This window comes from Hyperolius riggenbachi, chromosome 12 (assembly GCF_040937935.1).
Source record: "Hyperolius riggenbachi isolate aHypRig1 chromosome 12, aHypRig1.pri, whole genome shotgun sequence".
NCBI lineage: Eukaryota > Metazoa > Chordata > Amphibia > Anura > Hyperoliidae > Hyperolius > Hyperolius riggenbachi.
This window is the reverse complement of record NC_090657.1, coordinates 77,216,270-77,231,350: the sequence shown is the minus strand read 5'-3', so window position 1 is coordinate 77,231,350 and position 15,081 is coordinate 77,216,270. Positions and strand designations below refer to the sequence as shown.

The window sequence follows — 15,081 nt, the reverse complement described above, 5'->3', positions numbered from 1 at the left end:
TGATCTGAGTATCCATAATTGTAGGAATCTTGCATGGAATTGTCCCCACTGAACTGCAGGAAATGAGGCCGTCAGGATTCCCAGAACTGCCATGGCCTTTCTGAGAGACATAGTCCTTGTTTTCTGAAATGAAAAAACAATGTTTAGAATTGCAGACATTTTCCTACTTGGCAGGTAGAGCTTTTCCTGTCTAGTATCAATGTTAAATCCTAAAAATTCTATAACCTGAGATGGGATCAGGGAAGATTTGTCCCAGTTTATCAGCCAACCAAGATCTTGGAGGAAATCTAGGGCTAAACACATCTGATGTCTTACTGAATCTGCCGATGGACCCCAAATCAAAAAATCGTCTAAATAACCAACTATGTTAATCTTCTTTAGTCTAAGCTTAACAAGAACCTCAGACATCACCTTGGTAAAGAGCCATGGGGCTGAGGACAGCCCAAAAGGAAGAGCAATAAACTGAAAATGTCTTACCTCCTTCTCTATCTGAACGGCAAATCTCAGGTATTGCTGTGATGTCGGATGTATGGGCAAGTGGAGGTATGCATCCTTTAGATCTAGGGAGGCAAGAAAGTCGTTTTTCTGTAAAAGATGAACCACAGATCTTATATTGTCCATCCTGAATCGTCTGTATCTTACACTTTGATTTAGAATCTTTAGGTTCAGAATAAATCGAAATTTTCCCTCTGGTTTCTTTACCAGAAATACTGGTGAATAGTAACCCTTCTCTTTCTGGCACCTTGGTACCTCTCGTATAACCCTCTTCTTTAGAAGAGAAAGAACTTCTGACTGTAAGGCCAGATCCTTTGTTTGATCCCGTGGGCGGGGAGTAATGCAAAAATTTCGAGGAGGAGGAAGACTGAAGTCGATTTGATAACCTTCTAGAATGATTTTTAGCAACCACTGGTTTGAGAAGTGTGGAAGCCAAACCTCGTAAAAATTTGCAATTCTCCCCCCCACAGGAATCATGGCGTCATTGCTTATCTGGTCTTTTGGCGGGAGTAAAGTTAGGCTTTGACCTCTGAGGCTTGTAGGGAGCCCAGCGTTTGCCTTTGGATGACCTTGGATCCTGCTCTGTTCTGGTAGAGGGACGAAATGGCCGTTTATATTGGAACTGCCTTCTCTTAACAGGAAAGTTCTTTTTTGTATCTGCTGTTCTATCCAGTGTATCATCTAGTTTAGAACCAAAGAGGAGAGCCCCTTCACATGGGATACCACACAGTTTCGATTTGGAAGAATTATCACCATTCCAAGTCTTCACCCATACTCCTCTTCTGGCCGAGTTTACCAAAGCAGTGGTTCTAGCTGTCAGTTTAACTGTATCGTCTGAGGCATCTATCATATAATTTGAGGCATTTAAAACTTTTGGGAAGTCATTGAGTATCTCTTCTCGTGGAACCCCATTAGCGATCTTAGTTTGCATTTCCAATAACCATGTCTTTAATGACCTGCTAACTGCTGTAGAGGCCACCGCTGGCTTAAAGGTCAAGGATGAGGATTCCCATGCTCTGCGTAACAGATTGTCCATCTTTTTATCAATTGGATCCTTTAAATTTCCAAAATCCTCAAATAACAGATCTGTTTTTCTCGACACCCTCGAAAAAGATGGGTCCAACCTAGGCGGAGTACCCCAATATAATTGATCCTCGGGGGAAAAAAGGTATCGCTTAGATAAGGATCTCGGCCAGAAGGCCCGTTTCTCAGGGTTATCCCATTCTTTCTTAATCATACCCTTTAGGGTAGAATGAACTGGGATAAATTGAGACTGAGGATCCGCCAAGGTATTATACATCTCATCCAAGGGTGTCAGAGATTTCTGTTCACTCCTTATGCCCATGGTTTCATACATTTCCATCAATAAATCCTTCATTAAATCTGTGGAAAAGGCAAATTTTGGTCTATCAGCTCTTATTGATTCATCCTCTCCTTCAGATATTTCCTCAAAGTCAGAAATTTCCCCCTCAGACAAATCTGAATCTTCCAAATTATTCTCCTTCCTTTGTCTCTTAGACCCAGGAGGTATCGGCTGAGATACTGTCAATACTGGTGATGTAGGAGTAGGAACGGAAGTCATTGTATCCATTTCAATGCTAGCTCCCTGTAAATCAGAAGGAACAGCTGAAGTAGAAGCAATAGCAGACTCCTTTATCTCCTTTATAGCAGTGGACATTTCCGCCCGCATCCAGCCCATTAAATCTTTAAATATAACAGGTGATTCGTCCTTAACCACCTTTTCAGTGCAGTACTGACATAACTTTTTAGAAGAGGATGAAGATAAACGATTACTACAAATAGCACATTTTCTCTCAGACTTGCTAGAACCATGCTGACTGGTTTGAGTGGATGATCTCTCAGACTTTCCAGCTTTATCAGTTTTATCAGTCTTGTCATGTTTTTTGGGCTAAAAAAAAAAAAAAACACAAACAAGAAACAATCCATTACTGATGGCTCTCATATACACACATCAAAACAAGCAGGAGTATCCCAGTACTACATCTACTTGCCAGAGAGGGGTCCTGGCCAGACTTAGCAGACTGCAAAGGAGCTGACCCTGAAGCGTCCTCCATGATCACAAACAGCAAGTGAATCATGGACATAGCATCCAGCTATATACATTCCAACCGACCCAGCTGAAACCAATTGTTGCAGCCCCTGCTGCTTAATTAATCTAATTAGCTGCACATACCTTTGTGAATCAGCTGCATGCTGATTCGTCCTCACCGCCGCGGCCCCTGCCGCATAATTAATCACAGCCCATGCTGGCTTTGAATCTCTTCAGCGTCTTGCGCTGAATCGCTTTCCTCCGCCGCGGCCCCTGCCGCTGCAGACCTCAGATCACGCGGGGACGCCATCGCTCTGACTACTTCCGGGTTACCCGGAAGTGAACTCTTTCATGCGCGCGCATGTGCGCATAAGTCCGCTGCCACCTACGGAGAAGCCTCCCATACGCTGCAGGACTCCCCACTGCTCACTGCGCAGCTCCTCTGGGAGTCCTGGACCACGTTGCCCCTGCCTTCAGACACGGATAGCACTCCTGGAGACCTCTCCTCTGCTCCGTCCGGGGACAGGAAACTAAACTGAGGTAGAGAAGTAAGTGGTTGCCTCTTATACTGCTGCCTATTGCTTATGCAAATTGTTTCTTTTTCAGTTCCTGTCCACGGTGGGGGAGGGAGACAGGTCTCATCCAGGGGTGCTGTCCGAATGACGTTCTGGGAAAATAATGGTAATATTTACCAATATTATCCTAAGGAGAGTTACCCCTGTAAAATAGTAGAATATCGGTAAACGTTACCGATATTCTACTATTGGCTATTCCCCAGCGCCCAAATTTCCTGGCGCCTTTATTTTGTGTAGGCTTACTATAAACCAATCATTCTAGGTGCATAAGATAGTTTCAGGTTCATTTTTGGTTGACTAAAACAGCTCTGGTTTTTCTTAAAGTTAATATACTGTACATACGGTATATGATGTTGCTAAATACAGTACAAATAAGCTAAAGAAAACATGGTGAACAGTAATATAGGACTAAGTGATCAATGCAATTTTTAATGCATATATATATATAGAGAGAGAGAGAGATAGTATGATCTAAGAGAGAACATACACATCATTTATTTTATCCATCTTCCGTTCTTAGCAGGGGGCCTTCTTCACAAGATGTTCTCAGAAGGACCCCCAATTAACATAACACTGGCTTGCTAGTCTATACAATCTAGATAATAGCAATACAGGGCCTCTAGCCAGCATGAATCATTACAGGAGGGGCAGCCCTGTCGTCTTATAGGTCCACACAGTTCTCACATTCCAAAGAAAAGGTTAGACCTACTGTACTTTATATATTCTCTGGCCCCTGTACAAACTAACATGTCATGATTATTACATGAACATTTGTATCAATGCTTAATCAAGCTTACCTTTACTAGTCATCTGCTATGGCACAAACATGCATCTGGAACATAATTATGGATCTGTGGGCATCCATAATGACTTCTCAAAAACAAATCTTATTCATTATCTATAAAATAACACAAAACACAAAGAAATATAAAAATCTGCTTAAAACAAGTACAGTACTTTTAAACCATCTGCATGGAGTGATTATTTTGTTCAGACTTTCACAAGCATCATGTGACCTTATATAATGCAGTTATCCCAAGTATGCACTTCACTGTAAAATAAAATGTATATGCCACCTCCTGCAATACCACAGTTACCCCAAGTCCATCAGTAGGTCATAGGAAGTCAGTTACCTTCCCAAGAACAATGGTCAAAGCATCATCTCCTCACTCCACAGTACTTGCTACTTTGACAGCAAGTGATCAGGGATGGTACTAGACTTTTTGCTGCCTGAAGCAAACTTGTGAGGATGCATCCAACTGGTTCTCTTTAAAGTCAATGGGAACCGTCGCCTAAAAAAAAAAGTCAGATACTTACCTAAGTAGAGGGAACGCTCTGGGTCCTAATGAGTCTTCCCTCTCCTCTCCCAGTGCAGCTCAAGTTCCCACGTTCGAATCCCCCGCCGCGGGGGACTTCAGAAGTCTTCGGGAGCCGAGTCCTCCTGAAAACAGGCGACTGCATACTGCGCATGCACGATTGCGTGATATTAAGTATGGAGCGGCCCGTCTTCCGGAGCACTCGGGCTCCTGAAGACTTCCCAAAGCCTCCCATCGGCAGCGGAGATAGCAGCATTTGACCGAATTGGTCAAATGCTGCTACAGGGCATCCTGAGCTACAACGGGCACCGAGAGAGGAGAGGGGAGGCTCTATAGGACCCAGAGCCTTCCCTATCCTTAGGTAAGTATCTGACTTTTTTTTTTAGGTGACGGTTCCCATTGACTTTAAATTCCAACTGCAGGGCCAGCAAAAAGCATTAATCCTTGTCCATATGTTTAAAGTGTGTCGAAATAAGTTTACATTTCATGTCTGAACTACAGGTTGTGAGACTACTACGGGCCTCTTCCTCCTAGCCCTTCTTTCTCATGGTGTAGTGTTGTCCCAGTCTAACCTGGGGGGATCGGGAGGCTAGTAGACTTCCTAAGGTTTGGTTCATTATGGTACTTTCTATGATATGGGGTTAGTGTTAGGCATAGATCGAGGAATATTAGTGTTAGGAGTAGGTGGGGGGTGGTTAGTGTTAGGCATAAATAGGTAAAGGTTAATGTTAATAGTAGGGGTGGATAGTTCATGTTAAGCACAGATAGGGGAGGGTTAGTGTTAGTAGTAGGTGGGGATAGTTAGTGTTAGGAATAGATATGGGAGTTAGTTTTAAGGACAACTGAAGCAAGAGGGATATGGAGGCTGCCATATTTATTTCCTTTTAATCAATACTAGTTGCCTGGCTGTCCTGTTGATGCTCTGCCTTTAATACTTTTAGCCATAGACCCTGAACTAGCATGCAGCACATCAGGGGTTTATGACATTTTTGTCAGATCTTACAAGATTAGCTGCATGCTTGTTTCTGGTGTGATTCATACAATGCTGCAAGCAAATAACTGAGCAGGGCTGCCAGGCAACTGGTATTGCTTAAAAGAAAATGAATATGGCAGCCACCATATCCCTCTCACTACAGTTCTCCTTTAAACAGTAGGTAGGGATGGTTAGTGTTAAACATGGATGGGGAGGGATAATGTTAGGAGCAGGTGGGGGTGCTTAGTGTTAGGCATAGATAGGAGAGGGTTAGTGTTAGTAGTAGGTGGTTAGTGTTTGGCAAAGATGGGGAGGGTTAGTGTTAGGAGTAGGTGGGGTGGTTAGTGTTAGGCATAGATAGGAGAGGGTTAGTGTTAGTAGTAGGTGGTTAGTGTTTGGCAAAGATGGGGAGGGTTAGTGTTAGGAGTAGGTGGGGTGGTTAGTGTTAGGCATAGATAGGGGAGGGTTAGTGTTAGGAGTAGGTGGTTAGTGTTTGGCATAGATAGGGAGGGTTCGTGTTAGGAGTAGGTGGGGGTGGTTAGTGTTAGGCATAGATAGGGGAGGGTGAGTATTAGGAGTAGGTGGTTAGTGTTTGGCATAGATGGGGAGGGTTAGTGTTAGGAGTAGGTGGGGGTGGTTAGTGTTAGGCATAAATAGGGGAAGGTTATCGGAGTAGGTGGGGATAGTTTGTGTTAAACAAGGATAGGGGAGGGTCAGTGTTAGGAGTAGGTGGGGATAGTTAGTAGATACGGGAGAGTTAGTGTAAGCAGTAAGTAGGGATGGTTAGTGTTAAACATGGATAGGGGAAGGTTAGTGTTAAAAGTAGGTGGAGGGTGGTTAGTGTTAGGCAAAGATAGGGGAAAGTTAGTGTTAGGAGTATGTGGTTAGTGTTCGGTATAGATGGGGGAAGGTTAGTGTTAGGAGTAGGTGGTTAGTGTTAGGAGTAGGTGGGGGTGGTTAGTGTTAAACATGGATAGGGGAGGGTTAATGTCAGGAGGAGGTGGGGGTTGGTTAGTGTTAGGGACAGATAGTGGAGGGTTAGTGTTAGGAGTAGGTGGGGATAGTTAGATACGGGAGAGTTAGTGTAAGCAGTAAGTAGGGATGCTTAGTGTTAAACTTGGATAAGGGAAGGTTAGTGTTAGGAGTAGGTGGGGGGTGGTTAGTGTAAGGCATAGATAGGGGAGGCTTAGTGTTAGGAGTATGTGGTTAGTGTTTGGTATAGATGGGGAGTGTTAGTGTTAGGAGTAGGTGGTTAGTGTTTGGCATAGATGGGGAGGGTTAGTGTTAGTAGGTGGTTAGTGTTTGGCATAGATGGGGGAGGGTTAGTGTTAGGAGTAGGTGGGGGTAAGGGTGGTTAGTGTTAAACATGGATAAGGAAGGGTTAATGTCAGGAGCAGGTGGGGGTTGGTTAGTGTTAGGCACAGATAGTGGAGGGTTAGTGTTAAGAGTAGGTGGGGGTAGTTAATGTTAGGCATAGATAGGGAGGTGTTTGTGTGACAGTTAGGGTACAAAGGGTGAAAGAAGAATATCTGTAAAACTACTGATATTCTACTAGGGCTGTGGAGTCGGAGTCGTGGAGTCGGAGCAATTTTGGGTGCCTGGAGTCGGAGTTGGAGTCGGGAAAAAATGCACCGACTCTGACTCCTAATGAATTTAAACTGTAATTAAAATAGAAAATATGATAAAATGTTCTATTTCTCAGATAATAGTCATCATAAATAATTTATATATACAGTAATAGCTCTGCTTAGTCCACAAAAATGAAATAAACCAATCATATTAGTTACTTGTGCTGCTTCAATAGCAGTCCCCGTATTTTTAAAGTCAGATATACATATCTGATTGTGACTGTACAGTATATACTGTATGATGTGTACACAGGAATCTCTTATATATAATAAATAACATCTATGCTGTAAGAATAAAGCCTGATGTGTAGCCGTGTCACTAATAGAGATGGTCAATGAGATGGAAATAATTCTGTGTTGATGCTGGTTTATCCAAATGTATGCACTCCCTTTGCTGATGAAATCAAATAATTTGATATGTTGTTAAAATTTGGTTTGGTGACTACGAATTAAAGGGTACCCGAGACGGATGAAAAGAAAAGTTTTATACATACCTGGGGCTTCCTCCAGCCCCCTTCAGGCCAATCAGTCCCTCGCTGTCCACCTCCACCACCTGGATCTTCTGCTATGAGTCCCGGTAATTCAGCCAGTCAGCGCTGTCTGGCCACGTGCCGTACCTACAGCCAGGAGCATTCTGCACCTGCCCAACAGTGCTGCGCAGGTCTAGTACGCTCCCGGCGGCGGAGTAGGTGCATGCGCACTACGCCAGAGTGGCTCAAGTACCTGGACTCATAGCAGAAGATCAAGGTGGCGGAGGAGGACAGTGAGGTACTGATTAGCCTGAAGGGGGCTGGAGGAAGCCCCAGGTATGTATAAAACTTTAATTTCATCTGTCTCAGGTTTACTTTGTTACACAGTGGTACTATACTCTACATATGCACTCCCCACAGAGCTGCAGGGAATCCACTGAGAATGTTGTGCACATTGAACACAGTCTATCACCCATAAACCTGGTTCAGATTGTGCATGAAGAATATGTAATAGAGGAAGAATCGCCTCATTGTTCTGCAGAGTACCTGCACATCACTCTTACATGTACCCACAGTCACATTTCCTAGTGCCTGATCCATGTTCAGATTGTGCATAAAGAATGTGTAAGAGGAAGAATCTCTTCATTCCCCTGCAGAGTACCTGCACATCACTCTTACATATACCCACAGTTACATTGCCTAGGACCTGATCCATGTTCAGATTGTGCATGAAGAATGTGTAATAGAGGAATAATCGCCTCATTCCCCTGCAGTGTACCTGCACATCACTCTTACATGTACCCACAGTTACATTGCCTAGGGCCTGATAGATGTTCTTTGTTCCGGTCTGTACCTTTTACAAGTACTCTTACCAAGGACTAGTTTTAGTCTACGACTTAGGCCCCGTTCACATTACAAACGCGGACGGGCACGCATGCGGAACGCAACGCGTACGAACGCACGCCATCCGCGTTTGTATGCGTTGCGTGGCTGATCCCATCACTGAAAAGTGAATGGGACAGCCATGCGTTTTGGCAAAAAAATGCGTGCAGCATGCGTTCCCGGACCGCACAGGTCCGGAACGCATGCAGTGTGAACATCAGACATTGCACTCTATGCAATGTCTGATGTCGTGCGTGTCGGCCACCTGCACGCGTTTCCAAAACGCGGCTGGAAACGCGTGCAGTGTGAACGGGGCCTAAAGGGAATAAATATGACAGTCTACATATCTTTCTCACTTCAGTTGTCTTTTAAAATTCCTAAGCGTTAGCAGTTAAGAGACGAATTTCATGTTATATACTTTCAATCAACAAGATTGTAATATGCAAATTAGAGGAGTCATGGGAATCCTAAACTGAGAAGTCGGTGGATTTTTGTACCGACTCCACAGCCCTGTATTCTACTATGGCAGTTAATAGAATATTGGTAAAATGACTTATATTGTACAGAGTGAGCCAAGAGTGGGAGAAGAGGGTTGCATTGACAATCCAACACAATGGGCAGCACATTGAACACATTTTATAAGTGGTCAGAAACTTGTAAATAACTCCTGAAAGAATAAAGTTACGGTAAAACCAAGCACACCATTATTTTTCTTGTGAAATTCCCAATAAATTTGATGTGTCACATGACCCTCTTCCTATTGAAAAAACAAAAGTTGGATTCAAAATGACCGACTTCAAAATGGCCGCCATGGTCACCACCCATCTTGAAAAGTTTCCCCCCTCACATATACTAATGAGCCACAAACAGGAAGTTAATATCACCAACCATTCCCATTTTATTCAGGTGTATCCATATAAATGGCCCACCCTGTACTATAGTGGATAGAAAAACATTACCGATATTCTATGTCAACCACCTTTTCCTAAATTTAAACTCCTTTTTTAATTTAAACCCTCATGACCCGTGACTTTACCTAAACTGGGTTTTTGATGAGGCAGGATGGACTCACACCACGTTTTTGAAAGGTTGCAGGGGAAATGATGGAATTCTGCAAGCAGGGCTGACAAATAAAGGGTCACTAATGTGGGCCCCAGTTATGAATGATGCACAAATAGGAGTCATAATAAAAAATGAGGTGCTAATGGAGCTGACAGTAATGAAGAGAGACCAAATGGGAGCCACAATAGGGGGATGCACCAAAAAGGGTCACAATGATGAGTGAAGCACTAATTTAGTCCACAATAATAAAGAAAGCATGAATTTTACCTTCCTACTGCCACAGCATACTGTCTCTCCCACAGCAAACATTACCTAGCCAACAGGCTTACACCACTGTGTAAACTCTTCAAAGGGGGAAGTGGGGATTAAATTACCTTCTGGTCAGTGTCCTTATTTTATCTGAAATAGGAGGCAAATATGCATTAACTTCCCACAATCCAGCTGGCATTGCACAGTTCCTGCAGTTACGCAAAGACACTCAGACAACAAGGTAATAGGGAAAAAAATGTGTGACATATAGGGATCTATTTTGGAAAAAAAAGGGGGTTTATATATATTTTTAGGGCACTATGTTTTGGCATACTTTTCTAATTTGAATGTTACAACAGAGCTGTGTTGAAAACTTTTGGCATCAAAGTGAAATAGTAAAGATGGAAACCAGCAGAAATACGGTATCATTTTCTTTTTTCCATATCACGTCTCCTAAATCTGACAGTGAACACTAAAAACAATAGGACAGGTAAGATAAAAAAAAGTAATTTCTTATTGGACGAGTTAAAGGGAATCTTAAAGCTAATGGGAACCGAAATTTAAATAAAAAAGTCAGATACTCACCGAAGGAGAAGGAGGCTCTGGGTCCCATAGAGCATTCCCTTTCCTCTCCCGGTCCCCGCTGTTGCGCTGGCTCCCCCGTAGCGGTATTCGACCGTTTCGGTCAAATACAGTTGTTTCCCCGCCGAAGGGAGGCTTTGGAAATTCTTCGGGAGCCCGAGTGCTCCCGAAGACGGGCTGCTGTACACTGCGCACGCGCGAGCGACCTCTATGAGGCACTCGCGCATGCGCAGTGTGAAGCCGCCTGTGTTTGGGAGGACTCGGCTCCCAAACTCCACCTGGCGGGGGATTTGAACGGGGGAGCCAGCGCAGCACCGGGGGCACCGGGAGAGGAGAGGGAAGGCTCATTAGGACCCGAGCCTTCCCTCTCCTTAGGTGAGTATCTGACTATTTTTTATTTAAATATGGATTCCCATTAGTTTTACGTGATATAAGATGTAATGAATTGTATGTGTAGTACAGCGATGAAATAGAACATAAGTAGCAAAGATATGAGTCTCATATTGTTTCCAGTAAAGGTAGAGTTAAGAGACTTCACTTGTTTTATGCAAAAGAGCTTCTCTGAGCTCTCCGACTAATTTAGTCAGAGAGTAGTGCTGTTTTCTGAAGCACTTACACATCAAAGAAACAGTGAAAGAAAACTTCAGATAAGATTTGACTGCAGCGAAGTTTAAAGCGTCATTAGCTCTGTTTTTTAAACCATAAAACAAAGCAGAGTATCTTTTGTAGATTTTAAATATGACATAATTATGCAATGTTATAAAAAAAAAAAAGCTATATATGTGAAAATAAAAATGAGACTATTTACTTTGCTACTAATGTTCTAGTAATTATCCCTACAACACATACACTTTATTATAAGGGTTTTTTTCTCACTTCAGTGCCACTTTAATGTGGCGTTTCACCCACTTTAATGAAGTCCACAATAATAAAGCACTTATTGGGGCCACAACAACAAAGAGGAAACTAATGGGAGGGGTCACAATTTTAAGGGCTCTTTCACACTACAGGCAGCAGAGAAAAGGCAAAACGCTGCGTTTTGGCTGCTGGCGTTTTCAAGGCGTTTTAACACCCATACATTAGTATCAATTGTAATGAGAAACGCCGCGGTAGGCCCAGAAAAAGCGCCTGGGAGCGTTGAAACGCAACGCTCCAAAACGCGGCGTTGGACTTTCCTTTTACCTAGGAAAACGCCAACTTCGGCCGTGGCGTTAAAACGCCGAAAAAGCCCTCTGGTGTGAAAGGACCCTAAGGGAGAACTTGAAAGCTTGCTGGTCCATCCATTGATGTATGAGAACGAATTGACAGCAATAACAAGGCTATCAGCTCTATTTCTTCCCCTTTAATTGCTAAATTCTAAAATCTCGATTAATTATAGCCCACACACCTCTCCTGTTCTCCCTTCCCATGCTATGTGCTGTTTATACACTGCAGAGCACCACAGGTAACACAGAAAAATAAAACTGTAAAGTGTGTACAAACCTAAAGAGATGACTAACAATTACACAAAATGCACTAAAAGTGACCAGGAACCCAGTCAAGACGTCTTCAAGGCACAGGCACTACAGGCGACAAAAGACCACGTTTGTGTGAGGTATACCCAAAGCCACGGATTGTATAGTAGTCAATCACACAGCTGCAGAAGCGCAGATCATGACTGGAACTTTTCCTGCTTCCCGCCCAGGCTCGAGACCGAGTCAGCCTCAGCGGGGCCCTCTGACAGCTGTGAGGCTGCCTACCGAGATGCCAGAGGGAATCTGTTGCTCTGCTGGATAGTACAACTGGCCTGAACTAACTAGTGGGAGGACTCACAGGCAGCTGTATAGTCAGCCCCGTTCAGAGAAGCGGTGGGCGGAGCTTATGTGGGCGTGTTGTAATCCTGTCATGGTCTGCTTACATCTTAGGTATCTATTTTCATATCATCTTTTTATTATTTTGGAATATATGATTGCTGCTGGTTTGGGTAATCACTGATGTAGTAGGGCCTGTGGTGATCCTGTCATGGAAAGCAGACTTGTTCTCAGGTATGTATTTTGGGAGATGTGGTTCAGGGCAGGTGCTTTGGCTAATCACTGATGTAGTGTGACAAAGGCAGGAGAATAGGGTCTGTTCTTTGCAGTTACTACTAGCCAATTTTCATATTACATAAAATGAGCCTACTTGTTTTATTTGTGTTTAGATGTGTAAACCTAGTTATAAAGCTAGCCATACACAAGTGCTTTATGGCCCAGTATGCCTACCTCAGTGATCTCTATCGAATTGGAATTTGATCAGAGGGATCGATTCCTACCAAACATGACTAGCTCAATTTTGACAGATTTCAGCAGAAATCTGATCATGAATCGATCTAACTGCAAGAATTGTATAGCTGAATGCAGTTTAACAATATGACCTACCGCCGAAATTGAGATCAGACTTTTGATCGATTAGCTGCACAAAATCATCAGTCAGATATGATGAAGCAATAGATTACCGGCGGATTCAAAGTGATTGAATCTGCCAGAGATCGGTCAGAAAAATTGATGCGTGTATGGCCAAGCTCAAAGAAGCGAGGAACAAACTAAATTGCAGCATCTTTAGTCAGAACTGAGGAGTCGGAGCAATTTTGGGTACCTGGAGTCGGAGGTTTAATAAACTGAGGAGTCAGATGATTTTTGTACCGACTCCAAAGCCCTGTTTTATTTTATTCTCCACTTTTTAAAACCTGATCACTAATTTTGGGTGATCAGATTTTGTATGGGTCCAATCAGTGCTTTAACAAAAATGTAATTTTTTGTAGAAAAAATAACCTGTTTTCTGAGCATCACCAGATTTATTTAAAAAAACAAAACACACACACATCAGAAATCTAGGAAATTGTGTAATGGAATTTCAGGCAGCATGTGTTTGTTGTTGCTTTTTTTTTTTTTTAGGTAGGGCTCACACTTGCTAAAAATCACGTACGTTTTTCACAATGCGAAACCGCACATAATGCTTCCCAATGCATAATTGTAGTGCAGTTGGAGCAATGTACGTTTTCCTGCTGCAGGAAAAAAAAATATTAACAGTTCTGATTTTTGCGCATCGCATGTAATTCCCTATTGCCAACAGTCTCTGCTCTCAGCTTACTGTCATCTAATGTTTTTATGCAAAACCAAATGTGCCCCCCCCCCCACCTTAAAGGATACCTTTGTCCTAAAGGAATTCTGTGATTGATGCTCTGTGAGTGTGGGGAGGCTTACCACACCTCCTGTGGTCCCTAGTCTGTCTCCGTTTAGCTGTAAAGCAGCCCTTTCCAAAGTCCTGCTCGGCGCAGTATGTCTGCGGGGGTACGTGGGCACTCCAGCGAGAAGACGTACCCGCTGCTTGTGCCCTCTGACCCAGGCATACTACATGCGCAGTATGTCCGCTTGGGCAACTTGTGATCACGCTTCCCGCCTACCTCCAGTCCAGTGCGCGCATGCTGCTTATGTCTTCACAGAGGAGTACGCAGGTAACCCTGCGGACATACTACGCCTGCACAGACCTCGCTGGCCCAGAGTTTGGAATGGGCCGCTTTACAGCTAAACGGAGATAGACGCCGGGACAAGGGAAGTGCGGTTAGCCTATGCGCACCTTCCCACACAGGATGTCAATTACAGAATTAATTTAGGACTAAGGTATCCTTTAATATTAACCACTTCAGTACCAACAGTCTCCGGCCCATTAACCTCCCTGGCGTTCTGATAATGCGCAGGCGCACGGCTGCGCATGGTTTTTTACACTTAATTTTTTTTTAATCATGTAGCTAGCCTTGCGCTAGCTACATGATACCCCCCTCCCAGCGGAATCCCACCCACCCTTCCGATCGCCGCCGGCGATTACGGCCTTCAGGAGATCCCGTTCTGAACGGTATCTCCGCCAGGGCTTCACCTGTCGCCATAGCGACGGCCGGAATGACGTCATCGACGTCAACAATGTTGTGACGTCATAGGGAGTCCCGATCCACCCCTCAGCGCTGCCTGGCACTGATTGGCCAGGCAGCGCACGGGGTCTGGGGCGCTCGTTACGCGGCGGATAGCGGCGCATCGACGGCGAGCGGCTACAACACGCAGCAAGCAAAGTGCTTGCTGCGTGTTTTAAAAAAAAATTATTAAAGCGGCACCCTCCTGCGTCTCTGGATGAGCTCAGCTCGTCCAGAACGCTCAGAAGGTTAACAACCAGAAACTGCTGGTACCAAAAAAAAAAGGGTTCACTGCCATCATGCCGCATGACCCGTCACTCTCGCCATTAGTGCCACTCTCCTGTCGCGGCAGCCCACTCATTCTGTTGTTGCTATGACAGCAGAGCTGCGTGAGATGGTCAAGGGCTGATTTTATTGGCTCTTGACCCTGTGATCACTGTGAGCCAGTGATTGATTAGGCCACTAGCTGCTCTGTTTTCATACAACACAATCTGAATAATCTGATCCATAACATGATCATTCACTAAAAATTGTATCATGAATGGGCTCTTTTAAGCTTTGTTCACACTTGTCAGTGTGAGTGTATTTTATTTATTCTCATGCCTAAAAACAGATGTGTTTCTTACAATAATTTAAGATGTGCAATGTCCGGAAAAAAAAACTAGCAATGTTGCCTTTTTTTATTTTTAAGTGCCAGCTCCGAGACACCTTTGGTGTGAATGAGCCCATTAACATGGGCTGTTAGTGCTAATGTGTTTCTGCCTTCTAGAAAGATGAAAAACACAGTTCCCATTTATTAATCTAAGTCCCTGTGTGAATGACCACAGGTGTGTATTAGACGGCGCCGCCATTCACAAAAAACGATACTTACACATCC

General features: G+C 43.8%; 1 long non-coding RNA gene across 2 annotated transcripts in view; it reads right to left on the bottom strand.

Annotated features, from left to right (window-relative positions):
- LOC137542007 (uncharacterized) overlaps nucleotides 1-11,970 on the bottom strand; it is a 256,415-nt gene extending 244,445 nt beyond the window's left edge. For both annotated transcript variants that reach the window (XR_011025325.1, XR_011025326.1), the window contains exons 1-2: nucleotides 11,765-11,970; nucleotides 3,918-4,018 (exon numbers count right to left, since the gene is read on the bottom strand). This is a non-coding gene — a long non-coding RNA (uncharacterized lncRNA). The remainder of the gene's footprint in view (nucleotides 1-3,917; nucleotides 4,019-11,764) is intronic.
- Nucleotides 11,971-15,081: the final 3,111 nt, after the last annotated feature.